The sequence below is a fragment of the Theropithecus gelada genome, chromosome 8 (genome assembly GCF_003255815.1).
Source record: "Theropithecus gelada isolate Dixy chromosome 8, Tgel_1.0, whole genome shotgun sequence".
Lineage (NCBI taxonomy): Eukaryota > Metazoa > Chordata > Mammalia > Primates > Cercopithecidae > Theropithecus > Theropithecus gelada.
In genome coordinates, this window is record NC_037676.1 from 145,292,073 (window position 1) to 145,305,117 (window position 13,045).

Here is a 13,045-nt window from a genome sequence, read left to right on the forward strand (position 1 = left end):
AATAACAGATAATAAGCACTTATTTTCATAGCTTCCATCTCTCTGTTGAAATTCTCCGTCTTTTCATCCGTTTTGTTCATCCTTTCCTCCATCTTATTTCATGTATTTACAACAGTATTGTAAAGCACTTGTCTGCTAATTCTTTCATCTGGGTTATCTGTGTGTCTGCTTCTATTGCATAGCTTATCTCTTGGTTGAAAATCACACTCTCCTGTAATTCTTATAATTTTTGGTAGTGTGCTAGAAATTATATGCAAAAGAACCAAGAAACATCAGTCTCTCCCTGCAGATAGAGCTCTGCCAATGACTAACCCGCCCTCAGCACCATTCAGCTCCACTGCGAAGAAGGGCCCCCCCAGACTGGCAGTTCCTTCAGATTTGCACCCATCATTTTCCAATGCATTTGAAAGCAATGACAATTTTTGTACATAATTCCATTTCTTTCTCATTGTTGAAATAGAAAGGATGGCTTCACACTCTTTCCTCATGCTAACTGGAAGTGAAACTCTTGTCTTTTTGCATTACAAAATCTGGGAGTTATTTGTCGTTATGACCCATTTTTTCATTTACATTATTCATCTGTGGATCTTTTTTCCTTATTCAGTCTTACCAGATATTTGTCTAATTTTTGTTCCTTCAAAGACACAGCCATAGCCATGTGATTTTACCTTGGTTTTCTGTTTTGTTAATAGGCATTCTCAGTTCTGTCTCTTTTCTTCAATTGAGTTTCAAAATGCGGAGATTGGACCCTGAGCTTGCTAACTTCAGGCTTCCCACCAGTCTCCCCCAATAACTCCAGCATTGATTGCCTAAGAAAAAAGTCTCCCTCCTACTCACTAAATATCACTCTAATGGCTGAGACAATTATTAACTCAAAAATAAGGCCAGGCACGGTGGCTCACGCCTGTAATCCCAGCACTTTGGGAGGCTGAGGAGGGTGGATCAGGGGTTCGAGACCAGCCTGGGCAACATGATGAAACCTCGTCTCTACTAAAAATACAAAAAGTAGCCAGGCGTGATAGTGCACAACTGTACTCAGCTACTTGGGAAGCTGAGGCAGGAGAATCACTTGAGCTTGGGGGACAGAAGTTGCAGTGAGCCAAGATTGCACCACCGCACTCCAGCCTGGGCAAGAGAACAAGACTCCATCTCAAAAAAAAAAAAAAAAAATTAACCTTTCTTATTTCCCAATGCAAATATGTAGAGTTAGATTTTTTTCCTCAGGTACAGCTTTTGCTGTAGCCCAATAGTTTTGATAGTAGTATCTTAGTTTTAATCATTTCTAGGTATTTTAATTTCCAATGTGACTTCTTCTTTAACTGTGGTTTATTGGAATAGTGGTTTTCAATCTTTTAATATGTGTAACTATGTCGCTGATGCTTTTGTTAAGAACTTCTGTGCTGGGTCAGAGAATATTGTCAGCGTGGTAAATGTGCCAGTTTGAAAATGATAACAAAATCCTTGCTCACTGTTGCCTTGAAAAAAAGAAAATAATAACAATCTGTACATTTAGAACAAAATGAAAGTACTGGGCTCTCTGGTTCAAGGGCTCCCTGGTGGCTGTGTGTTTGACTGATTTTGCAGCATTAACAAGAAGGGCTGTGCACCGTGGGGAGACCATTCAGGTCTAAACCTGACGTTTACTGACGTCACTAAACCCAAAGTCAGAAACGGAACACAATCGCACACACCTGTCCATCTAAGGAGAGCACCTGATGAATTGCTCAGGCACGGGGAGTGAGGAGCCAGAGTGTGAGGCCCCCACTGCTGACCCAGCTCTCTCTGCACCCTCATGCCTCTCTGGGGTGCCGCTGTCGTTCCTCCTGGAAGCCCTGTCAGCAGCAGAGAGGGGTCTCACTGGGGACACCCAGACACCAGTCCCCAGATTAAGACAGGGCAAGGAGACGACCTGTTCCCAGGGAGAGCTGTGCATGGAGCCCCCAAGGCAGGGCCAGGAACTGGAGCGTGAAAGAAGCAAAGGCACCAAAACTATGAACAGTCAAAAGGTTTAAAGCTCCACGGCCCTAAGAATTGACGCTCAAACCAGGGTTCCACATGGCAAGGGGAGGAGAAAGGCAAGCAAGTTACGACCTGGGCAGAGCCACGAGGGGCAACAAGAAACCTGCCAGGCCCCATACGTGTGCCTGGGGACAAATAGTTAGGATCTGAGCTTCCCAACAGCCAAGGTGAAAAGGAAAAAGAGTCAGAGGTATAAGTGTAGCGGGAGCACAGTTATCTTCAGTTCAACAATTCAGCCTAGCATTCCATAGCAAGAGTGCAGGGACGGAGATTGTGGGACTCATTCAGGACACCTCTCGGGGAGGCCTCTGGACATCGCGCCAAGATTCCCTCACTGGAAAAATTCCACCGTGTGTTTCTGTCCGTGCCTATGCCAGGGTTGGCGCACATACCCACACAGCAGCTTCCTGGCACCCAGCTCTCGGACGGTGAATACAATAAGGGCAGGAAGGAAGGTCATCCACTTCATCTAAACAGGAAGCTCTCACATTTTCCTGGTTGAGATCTACACTTTAAAAAGTTAAATAAATATATACACACCCAAAACACTGACACAGAAAACATTCACAGAACTTATTCACATACATTTATAACTGATCAACATATTTATAACAAAACATAAATATAAAATATGAAATAAAATATGAAACACTTATAATATATATTTGTATATCTAAAACATTATATACACATATATACACAAGCAAAAATATATAAACATAGATAAAACACTTTTTTATTTAATTACTTTCTTCATTAAAATATATGTGTCCTAATTGTGCATAGTGTACCCTGATCTTTGTTATTCAGTTCAATTCTATTCTTTCATCTTCTAGAACATACAAACATGGTTCCTATTCGCCAGCTGGGTTTTATGACCCCGGCTTCTTGGACAGTGCTGCTCCCGGCACCGCTCAGAAGCAGAGTGCAGGCCGAGGGTCCGCGCGGCTGCGCCGGGCTTGAATTCAGCCCTCTACCTATTACCTGGGTGATCCTGAATCAGGGCACCAACCATCCGGGTTTGCCCAGCACTGAGGGCTTCCCAGGTCACAGGACTTTGGTGCTAAAATTGGCACACTGGTCCCCCATCAGGAAGCCATCTCCTCAGGTCTCTGTTCCATTTTCTTATTTTTAGAATTGGACTCATTATGGTACCCACCTCCTAGGATTGAAGTCAGGCCAGAAATGAAGAATATTGATAGAATAAACACTCAGCAAATGTCACTGGGGCCTGTGGGCTGTGCTCCTACAGGCCTCTTTGCTGCCAGAGGGACACTGGCTCACACACCTGGACAGGTGTTGGAGTCTGGGGCCAGGGGACGGGGGCTCCTGACAGAGACCACCAGGAACAAGCAAGCCCTTAACGAGGTGGCCCTGCCTCTCCAGGGCAACTGCAGGACCAAGTCAGGGAACCGTGGAGGCAAAGACCCCAGAGCCGTGCCCCTCCCTCACAGCCACATCTTTGCTCTGGGCTGTTTTGAAGCCTGTCCACGAACTATGCTCATTCCAGGGGTGCCCCAGGAACAGCAACAGGCTGTGCCTTCCGGGGAGCTGGAGTGATCCGTGATGGGGACAACTGCATGACCCAGCAAAGTATCCTGGGAACACCAGGCCTGCACCCGCCGCCCTGCTGACCACAGGCTGACTGACCCTTTCCCGTCCCTGGCTACTCCCCACCACCTCCAGGGGCTGCTGTGTCTGGGAGTTAATTCACCAAGGAGAGAAGAAATGAGGCCAGGAGCACAGCTGGATGCAGTACCGAGGAACTTGGTCAGCCCTGAGGAGGGCCAGTGCCTTCTCGTGGGCACTAAAAGCTGTGCGGCTCTGAGCACGGCCCTCTTGGCCGTGGCTGCTCCAACATCCCACCGCCAGCCGCAGGCTCAGATGAGTATCTACAGACCCCTCAGCCACTTCCTTTGAGAACTGTGTGTTCCTTCCAGCCTCTGACCTCCAACTGCCACCTGGACTCCTTTATTGCACATGCCTCCAATGCCACTGTTCTTTTGATTGTTCTTTTTGATTTTTGACTTTGCAGATTTCACAGTGCCAAATTCATTCAAATCAATCACAGTGTGAATGGCAAATGAAAAAATGCACATGATAAACAAAAGGCATACGGCCCCTCCCCTCCAAACGACTTCCATCCCGTGCCCTCTAAACCCACCCCCAAAACAGCCCCGACCCACACACAGGCTGGGTGGCAGAAAGGGCTGGAGCATCAGAGGACAAAGGGAGCAGAGGACACTGAGCCTGGTCAGGCAGGGGTCAGAGGGCAGGGCCCATCTGGGGCATCCCTAGAGCATGCACCAGGGGAAACAGGAACGGGACAGTCCTGCTGGGTGGGCCACTGCGTGGACGCAGGGGAAATGGCGCCACCTGCCTGCACACTCACTCTTGGGCCGGGTCGGCACCTTCTCTCCCAGCAGCTGTCACCGGAAGCCACAGCAGGGGAGGGGCTTGCTGGGCTGCAGAGCAGGCGATGATGCCAGCCCCCTGGAGGTGGTGGGCAGCAGTCACGCTGGGGCCAGGGGCAGCCCTTCCCAACCACCTTATGGGTAGCAGTTACCCCTTTCTTCTTTCTGCCACTTACCTCCTGCAAGACCCCTTAGGGCAGGTGACTGGACCAGTTCACTGCTGCAGACCCAGGGTCCAGCCCTGCCTTGTCATCACACATGCTCAAAAGGATGTGATTCAGGAAATGAAGGCAGGAAGGAGAAAAGAGTGAACCTGACACAGAGTGAAAACTGTGTGACCACCCGGGCTGGAGGGGAGAGCCTGGGGCTACCCCTTAGTGAGACAGCTTCAGGACACCGAGGTCCCAGGGAGGGGCTCCGTGGAGGAAAGTGGGTCGGTGGTCCTCCAGACTGAGGACAGCATTTCCTGACGTCGCTTGGGTCCAGCAGGGTCCTGTGCCCCCTGGTGAGGTGGGGGAGGGTGTGACAGTGCCTCTGGAGGGGAGAGGTGGGTGCCCACCAACAGGGATGTCCACGCTGTTGGGTTCCAGTGGCCCAGTGAGAACATGGGTCAACTCCCTTGGCTCCCAGGGATAAAAAAACAAACAACAACAACAGAATACACGACAGGACAAAGGGAAGACTCCGTGTAGGAGGCAGATGAGTTTAGTGGGGAGGGGGCAGGTCTGCACTGTGACGGGGGCGGCCTAACACTCTGCATCCAGGACCTACATGGGGCCGGGCAGATGCTGCAAAAGAAATTGGAACCACAGCCTCCGAGGGGCCCAGGGACGCTTAAGCACCCGGACAGACCCGGCTGGGCCCCAGCCTCACCTGTGAGAGGTGGAAGTGTGGGAGGACAGAGCTGGGAGGCAGCCTGCGCAGGAGCCGTTTTTCCAGGGCACCAGTCTTCAAAGGCCCGGACTCAGCCCCCTGCAGGTCCCAGAAACTTAGCAAGGGTTCTGGAGCAGCAGCCTCCAACCCCTGCGGCAGCTCCAGGCTCCTGTAAGGCTAAGCCCTGCTTTTCTCTGAGCCACTGAACGCGCCGGAGGGGCCCCTGGAGGCGTCTGCCCTTCTCCTCCCTTCTCCCCTCCTCCCAGGCCACCTCTGCCAGGGGAAAGCCTCCAGGCACTCTAGAAAGAAGGAAGATTCTGTGCCTGTGGCCTAACCATCCCCGCCGACCTCATTTGCCCTGAACTATGCTCCTTCCTGGATCTGCCTGGCCGGCTCCGGGCCACCCTGCCCTGGCCGCCTCCCGTTCCGTCTCAGGTTGTCCAAACCTCACCTGCGCCCCAGGGTCCCTACTCCGCCTCCTCCCTCTTCCTCCTCCTCCACCTTGAAGCCTCCTCCCTCCCCCGTCCGGGGCCAAATCCAGACCACTCCCGCCCCACCCCAGGGAAAGGGTCGTCCCGCCCTCCGCGCCCTCTGGGTCTCCCTCAGCCTCCGTGGGTCCCCGAGTCAGGAACCAAACCTGGCCCGACGTTCCCTACGGCGTGGAGCCCAGGGTCTGTGATTGGGGTTGAGGCTGGCCTTGGGGGGACCTGCAGGCGTCCCCCTCCTCCCGGGTCTCGGGCTATTTTCCCCAGGAGGCGGCTGCAGGCAGACGCTGAGGCCCTCGGAACCCCGGAGCCGCCCCAGTGCAAGAGACCAGAGGAGGGGCTGGCCGGTCCAGCCCCTCGGTCCCAGGGCTGACTCCTCCTCCAGGGCGCAGATCCCCGCAGCCCGGCAGGAGAGAAGGTGCCTGGAGAGGGGTCCGGACTGTGGGCCGGGGGCTGGGATGAGGGTCGGGTGAGAATGGGGCTCCGAGGAGTTTAGAAAGAGAGATTGGAAGGGGACCAAAGGCAGAGGGCCCAGGCAGAGGGGATGCGGGGAAGGGAGGAGAGCGAGCGCGGGAGCAGGACGCTGGGGGTCGGGGACGCCCTCGGTGAAGCCCCGCCAAGGAATGCAGGAGGTTGGGGGTGGGGGGCGTCCTGGGTGAAGCCGCGTCCAGGAGCGCAGGAGGCTGGGGTGGGATGGGGGCTGCGCCCTGAGTGAAGCCCGGTTAGGGAGCAGGAAGCTGGGGAGGGGGCTCTCTGGGCGAAGTCCCCCGCAACACCCACCTCACCCCACTCAGGCTGAGCCCTCTGGCGTCATGGAGGGGCTCGTCCTAGCCCTGTGTGCCCTCCCGCTGGCTGCCGCGTCTGCTGTCTGTGCCACGATGCCGGGTAAGGAGCGGCCCTGACAGGGCTCGGGGCATCGGGGCTGGGGCTGGGGCTGGGGACCCTGGTCCACCGCGGCCCGCTTGCTGCCCACAGCTCGGAACCTGAGCTGCTACCAGTGCTTCAAGGTGAGCAGCTGGAGGCAGTGCCCGCCCACCGCGTGCAGCCCGCTGGACCAAGTCTGCATCTCCAACGAGGTGGTCGTCTCTTTTGGTGAGTCCCCCCTGGGGCAGAGGGCAGTTGCCCGGTGCCCCGCCTCTCAGCAACTCAGCTGATGCGTCCTCGGCGCTCCAGGGCCTGGGGCCGTGTGGGTCCGACAGTGCCTCCTGCGGTCTCTCCCGCGCTGGGTTTGGGCGAGCATCCCAGAGTGTGAATTTTGACTTTTCTTTTTCTCCTCCATTTGAAGTGTCTCTAGGAACTGTCAGCAGGACAAAGGCTCTGATGTCACTGAATTTACGAAGACAGCAGGAACACACAGGGGTGGGGAGAGGCAGCTGTTCGGGTGGATGGGTTATCCGCCCTTCCTAGCACAGCACAGTAGGCCTGCCCTACAGCCCAGCATGGGGCAGGCTGCACTGGAATCTAATACAGTGTATGACAGTGTCATAAAGTATAACACAACGTAATGAATATAACGTGTATACTGCAACTTAATATAATACGATACAATACAACATAATATAATAAAATAGAATGCAACACAACACGCCATAACACACTATGACACATAAAGGAGATTCCACCCAAGCTCTTTTCTCCACCATTTGGATTTTGAGTGTTGTACATCCCTTCAGGGGTTCCGTGGTTGTTGACAGACACGTGTCCATCAGAAAGTCTCTGCCATGTCTTTAAGTGAGCAGCACAGAGCAAGGAGCCCAGGGCTGGGCACCCAGCCCAGCAGGTTTTCTGTGATGGGCAGCCCCTTTCCACTGCTCTGAGTCACCCCTTCTCCCCACGACGCACGCGCCCCCGGGCTGGCAGGGGTGGTCCAGGCTGTGCCTGGCTTCCAGGGAAAGCCCCTTACAGCCAGTTGCCCTGGAGTCTGTATTTGCTGTGCTGCGGGGCGGAGGTGGCCTGGGCAGCCAGGGTCCCCAGCTCTGCAGCGCCTTGCCCAGGAAAGGACAGGAGACAGTGGTCTCTTGGTCCCCCTCATAGGGCCAGATTCCTTGCTCTAGTTCTTCTGGGTCCCGGCTGCCCCTTTGGAAAGCATCCTTGCATTTTCCTGATAACTGTGGATACTTCCTTGCTGGGGCTCTGGGGCCACCTGCCTCTCCTCTTTTCTGCAGAATGGAGCGTACACACCCTGCTCAGCAAACGCTGTGCTCCCAGATGTCCCAACACCAACACGAAGTTCGAATGGACGCCAGCCCCCACGGTGCAAGGCGTGATAACTAGGCGCTGCTGTTCCAGGGCTCTCTGCAACAGGGCACCAACCCCACAGGAGGGGCGCTGGGCCCTGCAAGGGGGGCTCCTGCTCCAGGTGGGCCTCGGCCTCCTCAGGGCCCTGTTGTGAGGGCCCTCCCTCTACACCCCCTCCTGGCCCTGCTGGCCCGTCCTGTCTCCTGCCTCCCACTGCCATCCTGTGTCCACCCCTTCCGGGACACTGCGGGGGACCCTCCCTCTCTGAGGTGGTGGGGAAGGTGCCATTGCCTCCACCCTGGACCTAGCCACCTCGCTTCTCCCCCACAGGGGCCCCTTTGCTGGGGAACCCTGTGGATTCAGCAACTGCTCCTGGGGAAGGACGGTGCCTCCGGTGTGGGTGGTGGGAAGGACGGCGCCTCTGGTGTTGGGTGATGGGGAAGGACGGCGCCTCTGGTGTTGGGTGATGGGGAAGGATGGTGTCTCTGGTGGGCGATGGCCCCTTGCATGAGGCCCCTTGCCCTGAATGCTGTCCAGGACCCCTCGAGGGGCAGGAGAGCCTGGGTGCGGCCACAGCTGGGGCTCCCCCTCTGCCCAAGGGAAACCCAGGAAGGATAACACTGTGGGTGCCCCCACCCATACATTGGGACTATGACCTTCACCCTCTTGGAGACAATAAACTCTCATGCTCCATGGTGCTCATTCCTTCCTGCTCCTTCCCGTCCACCCACCCTGCCCAGTCCTCAGCAAAGGGCTCTGTGGGTTGGTACCGGCGGCCACTGGAGCAGCCAGATCTGCAAAAAACCTTCCAGCTGGGAGGTTGAGGATAGGGACTGTCCCTGCAGCCTGGGGCCCAGCAGTGGGTAAGCAGTATGTCACAGGCTCGGGGCTGGGATCCTAGAAGGGCTGGGGCCCCTGAGTGGAGGTGGGGATGAGCTTGGAGAAAGGGGTCTGTGGCATGTGACCAGGGTTGGGGTGCCCGTCTGAGCAGCCACAGTAGGATAACAGGAGGTCAGGACTGATGGACAGTGCCAGCAAGGGGAGGGTAGGAATGGGAGGGCTGCCAGGTGAGGCACAGGTAATGGGCAGGCTGGGGCAGAGGGGACCAATGCCGAGTTCAGGACTGGCCAGGCTAAGCAGGGCACCATGGGACATCCTGGAGCTGTCCTGGGGCAGGGGTGGCTGAGAAGGAGGCCTTCTGCATCGGAAAGGAGGTAGCCTCACCAGGTAGCAAAGCCCCAGATGAAGGACAATGCTGGGTCTGCCGCCTGCTGCCCAAGGGCAGGTCTTCACAGCACCCCTGCAGCCTGTACCCTGCGCCTGTGCACTGCACCCCCCGCTGTCCTCCAGCCAGTCAATGTTGCCCCTGTGGACCCAGGTGGTCATGGCAGCCCCCTCAGGTAGAGGCCCTGGATCCCCTGTCCTCGGCAGGCTGCAGGCTCTCCAGAGAAGGGTCCTCGGGTTCCCAGGCAGAGCAGGACCTGCTCCCCTCCTCTTGCGGTTATGAATTATCGGCTGAATTCCAACCCTGCTGGCTAGGGCAGATCCTCAGGGCAGGGCACCTGGTGCTCCTCGTAACGTCAGGAATCTGGCATCCGACGCCTTGGGGCAGCCAGCAAGACCAGTGCTGGGAGGAGATTCCCCAGGACCCTGGCCCGAAAGCTTCTGTTTTTCTGCACAGGAAGGTACTGGGAAGTGATCTGGCCGCAGTGAGAGTGGCGGTGCAGGTCTTCCCTGATGCATTTTCCTAGGAAATATGTGTGAATCTAATCTGGGCACCTGTGCTGGGGTCAGGGGCCTATGGCCCCCCTCCCCACAGCCACTGGACCAGCCACTCTTGTGCCTTTGAGAGCTGGGGGCTTTGGCCTCTCTGGACAGGAGGACGGGAACCACAATTCCTTCAGGGCACCTGCTCAGCTGGAACTCAGAAACATTGCATAATACATTGATTTTTAAAAAATTATTATCTGAGACAAGGTCTTGCTCTGTTGCCCAGGTTGGAGTGCAGTGGCACAATCCTAGCTCAGTGCAGCCTTGACTTCCCAGGCTCAAGCGATCCTCCCACATCACCCTCCTGAGTAGCTAGGACCACAGGCGCGTGCCACCACTCCAGCTCATTTTTATGTTTTGTGGAAACAGAGTCTCACTGTATTGCTCAGGCTGGTCTTGAACTCCTGGCCTCAAGTGATCCTTCTGCCTCGACCTCCCAAAATGCTGGGATTACAGGTGTGTGCCACCACAGTTTGTCTGAATAAATGGATTTTTTAAAAAGAGGATGAAGGAAGGAAAGATGAAGATGACTGAATGCTTCAGAGATTAATGAGAAAAGACTCCTCGAGTGGTAAATAAATTCTTGCTGAGGGTGAGCACGTGAGACTGGGAAGTGGTCACAGAAGGGACAGTCAGGGTGGATGAGGAGGGCGGTGCGTGCCTTCCTGCACCACTGCTTCTCTCCTGGCCCTCAGTTTCCCTGTCCTTCTGACCTGAGAAAATTCTGAGCCACTGTTCTAGTCTCTCCAGGGCAGTGGGGCCCCCCCGTTACCTGGGGAACCTGAGCCATCTGTGTTCCCCACAGGCAGCGATCAGACCGGGGGCTGAGCCTCCAAAGGGGGACGGGGCAGGGCAGGGGACCTTGAGAACATGCAGGCAGGTGGCCCAGCACCACCTGTACAAGGGAGAGGCACGGGGCAGGCAGCCAGGCCGGCCAGGCAAACGCTCAGGAGTGTGCGGCAATGCATAAAAACCAAAGCAGCCAGAATCCATATTTTTCCATATCGTAAGAATAATGGCAGGCCAGGCACAGTGGTTCATGCCTGTGATCCCAGCATTTTGGGAAGCCGAGGCGGGCAGATCACCTGAGGTCAGGAGTTCGAGACCAGCCTGGCCAACATGGTGAAACACTGTCTCTACTAAAAATACAAAAATTAGTCAGGTGTGGTGTTGGGCACCTGTAATCCCAGCTACTCGGGGGGCTGAGGCAGGAGAATCGCTTGAACTGGGGAGACAGAAGTTGCAGTGGGCCAAGATCACACCACCTCACTCTAGCCTGGGTGACAGAGAGAGACTCCATTTCAAAAAGAAGAATGGAAAAAAAAAAAAAATTCACTCTTTGTGCCTTAAAGTTCCGTGGGTTTTGATAAATGCACAGTGTCCGGTGCTATCGCTGCTGTGTCTAGTGGAATACTTTCACGGCTGGAGAGAAATCCCCTGTGCTCTCCCTCATCATCCCTCCCTCCCCCTGAACCTCAGCAACCACTGATTCTTTCCCTGACTCCAGTTTTCCTTTTTCCAGAATGACCTGTGGTTGGAAACACACAGTGTGGAGCATTTTCAGATTAGCTTCTTTCACTTAGCGATGTGCATTTACAGTTCCTCCATGTCTTCTCATGGCTAGTTACCTTATCTCTTTTTATCCCTGAATAATATTCCACCGTCTTCATGTAGCACTATTTGTTTATCCACTCACTTATCAAAAGACATCTTGTTGCTTCCAAGCATCGGCAATTATGAATGAAGCTACGGTAAACGTCCACATTCAGGTTCTTATGTGGACGTCAGTCTTCAACCCCTCTGGTTAAATGCCACAGAGCACAATTGCCAGAGCTGCCGGGAAGCCTCTGTGTAGCTGTGTGAGAAACTTCACACCTGTCTTCCATGGCTGTTGCAGGAAGTCAGGGACCCCGAACGGAGGGACCGGCTGAAGCCATGGCAGAAGAACATAAATTGTGGAGATTTCATGGACATTTATCCCTTCCCCATAATCAATACTCTTGTGATTTCCTATGCCTGTCTTTAATCTCTTAATCCTGTCATCTTCATAAGCTGAGGATGAATGTCACCTGAGGAGCCTGTGATGACTGCGTTAACTGCACAAATTGTAGAGCATGTGTATTTGAATAATACGAAATCTGGCACCTTAAGAACAGGATAACAGTGATGTTCAGGGAACAAGGGAGATAACCTTAAAGTCTGGCTGCCTGTGGGCGAGCAGGATAGAGCCATATTTCTCTTCTAACCAAAAACGGGTAAGACAAATATCACTGAATGCTTTCCCCAGCAAGGAATATTAATAATTAACAGCCCTGGGAAAAGAATGCATTCCTAGGGGAGGCCTCTGAAATGGCCACTCTGGGGGTGTCTGCCTTATGCAGACGTAGATAGGGATGAAACACACCTTAGTCTCCTGCAGCTCCCCCAGGCTTGCTAGCATTAGGAAATTCCCACCTGGCGAATTCTAGTCAGGCCAGTTTTCTGCTCTTGAACCTTGTTTATCAATGACAATGTGTTCACAACTGGACATGGAAGTTCATTAGTGATTCGAGTTTCGCCATGACCTTCTACCTTGTGATCTTTTGTCGCCCTTGCAGCATGTGATCTCTGTGACCCACAACCTATTCGTACACTCCCTCCCTTTTGAAAATCACTAATAAAAACTTGCTGGTTTTATGGCAGGGGGGCATCATGGAATCTGCCAACATGTGATGTCTCCCCCAGACAGCCAGCTTTAAAGTTTCTCTCTTTCGTACTCTTTCCCTTTATTTCTCAGACCAACTGACACTTAGGAAAATAGGAAAGAACCTACGTGAATTATCAGGGGCAAATTTCCCCCAATACACAGCGGCCACACCACTTTGCACCCTCACCAGCAATGACAGGGAGTGCCCATCACTCTGCATCCCAGCCAGAAACTGATATTGTTGGTATTGTCAATGTTCTGGATTTCAGCCACTTAAAAAGTGGTGCTGGTGTCTTATAGGTGTCTTCGTTTGCAGTTCCCTATTCCCTGAGCCTTGTTCCATCTGCTTACTTGCCAGTGGTGTATCTTTGGTAAGGTGTCTGGTCAGATGCTTTCTTCATTTTTTATGTTCTTATTGAGATTTTGTTTTTGGTTTTTTTAAAAAATACAGACAGGGTCTTCCTAAGTTGCCCAGGCTGGTCTCAAACCCTTGGACTCAAGGAATCTGCCTGCCTCAGGCTCCCAAAATGCTGGGATTACACTTTGGGAGCCTGAGGTGG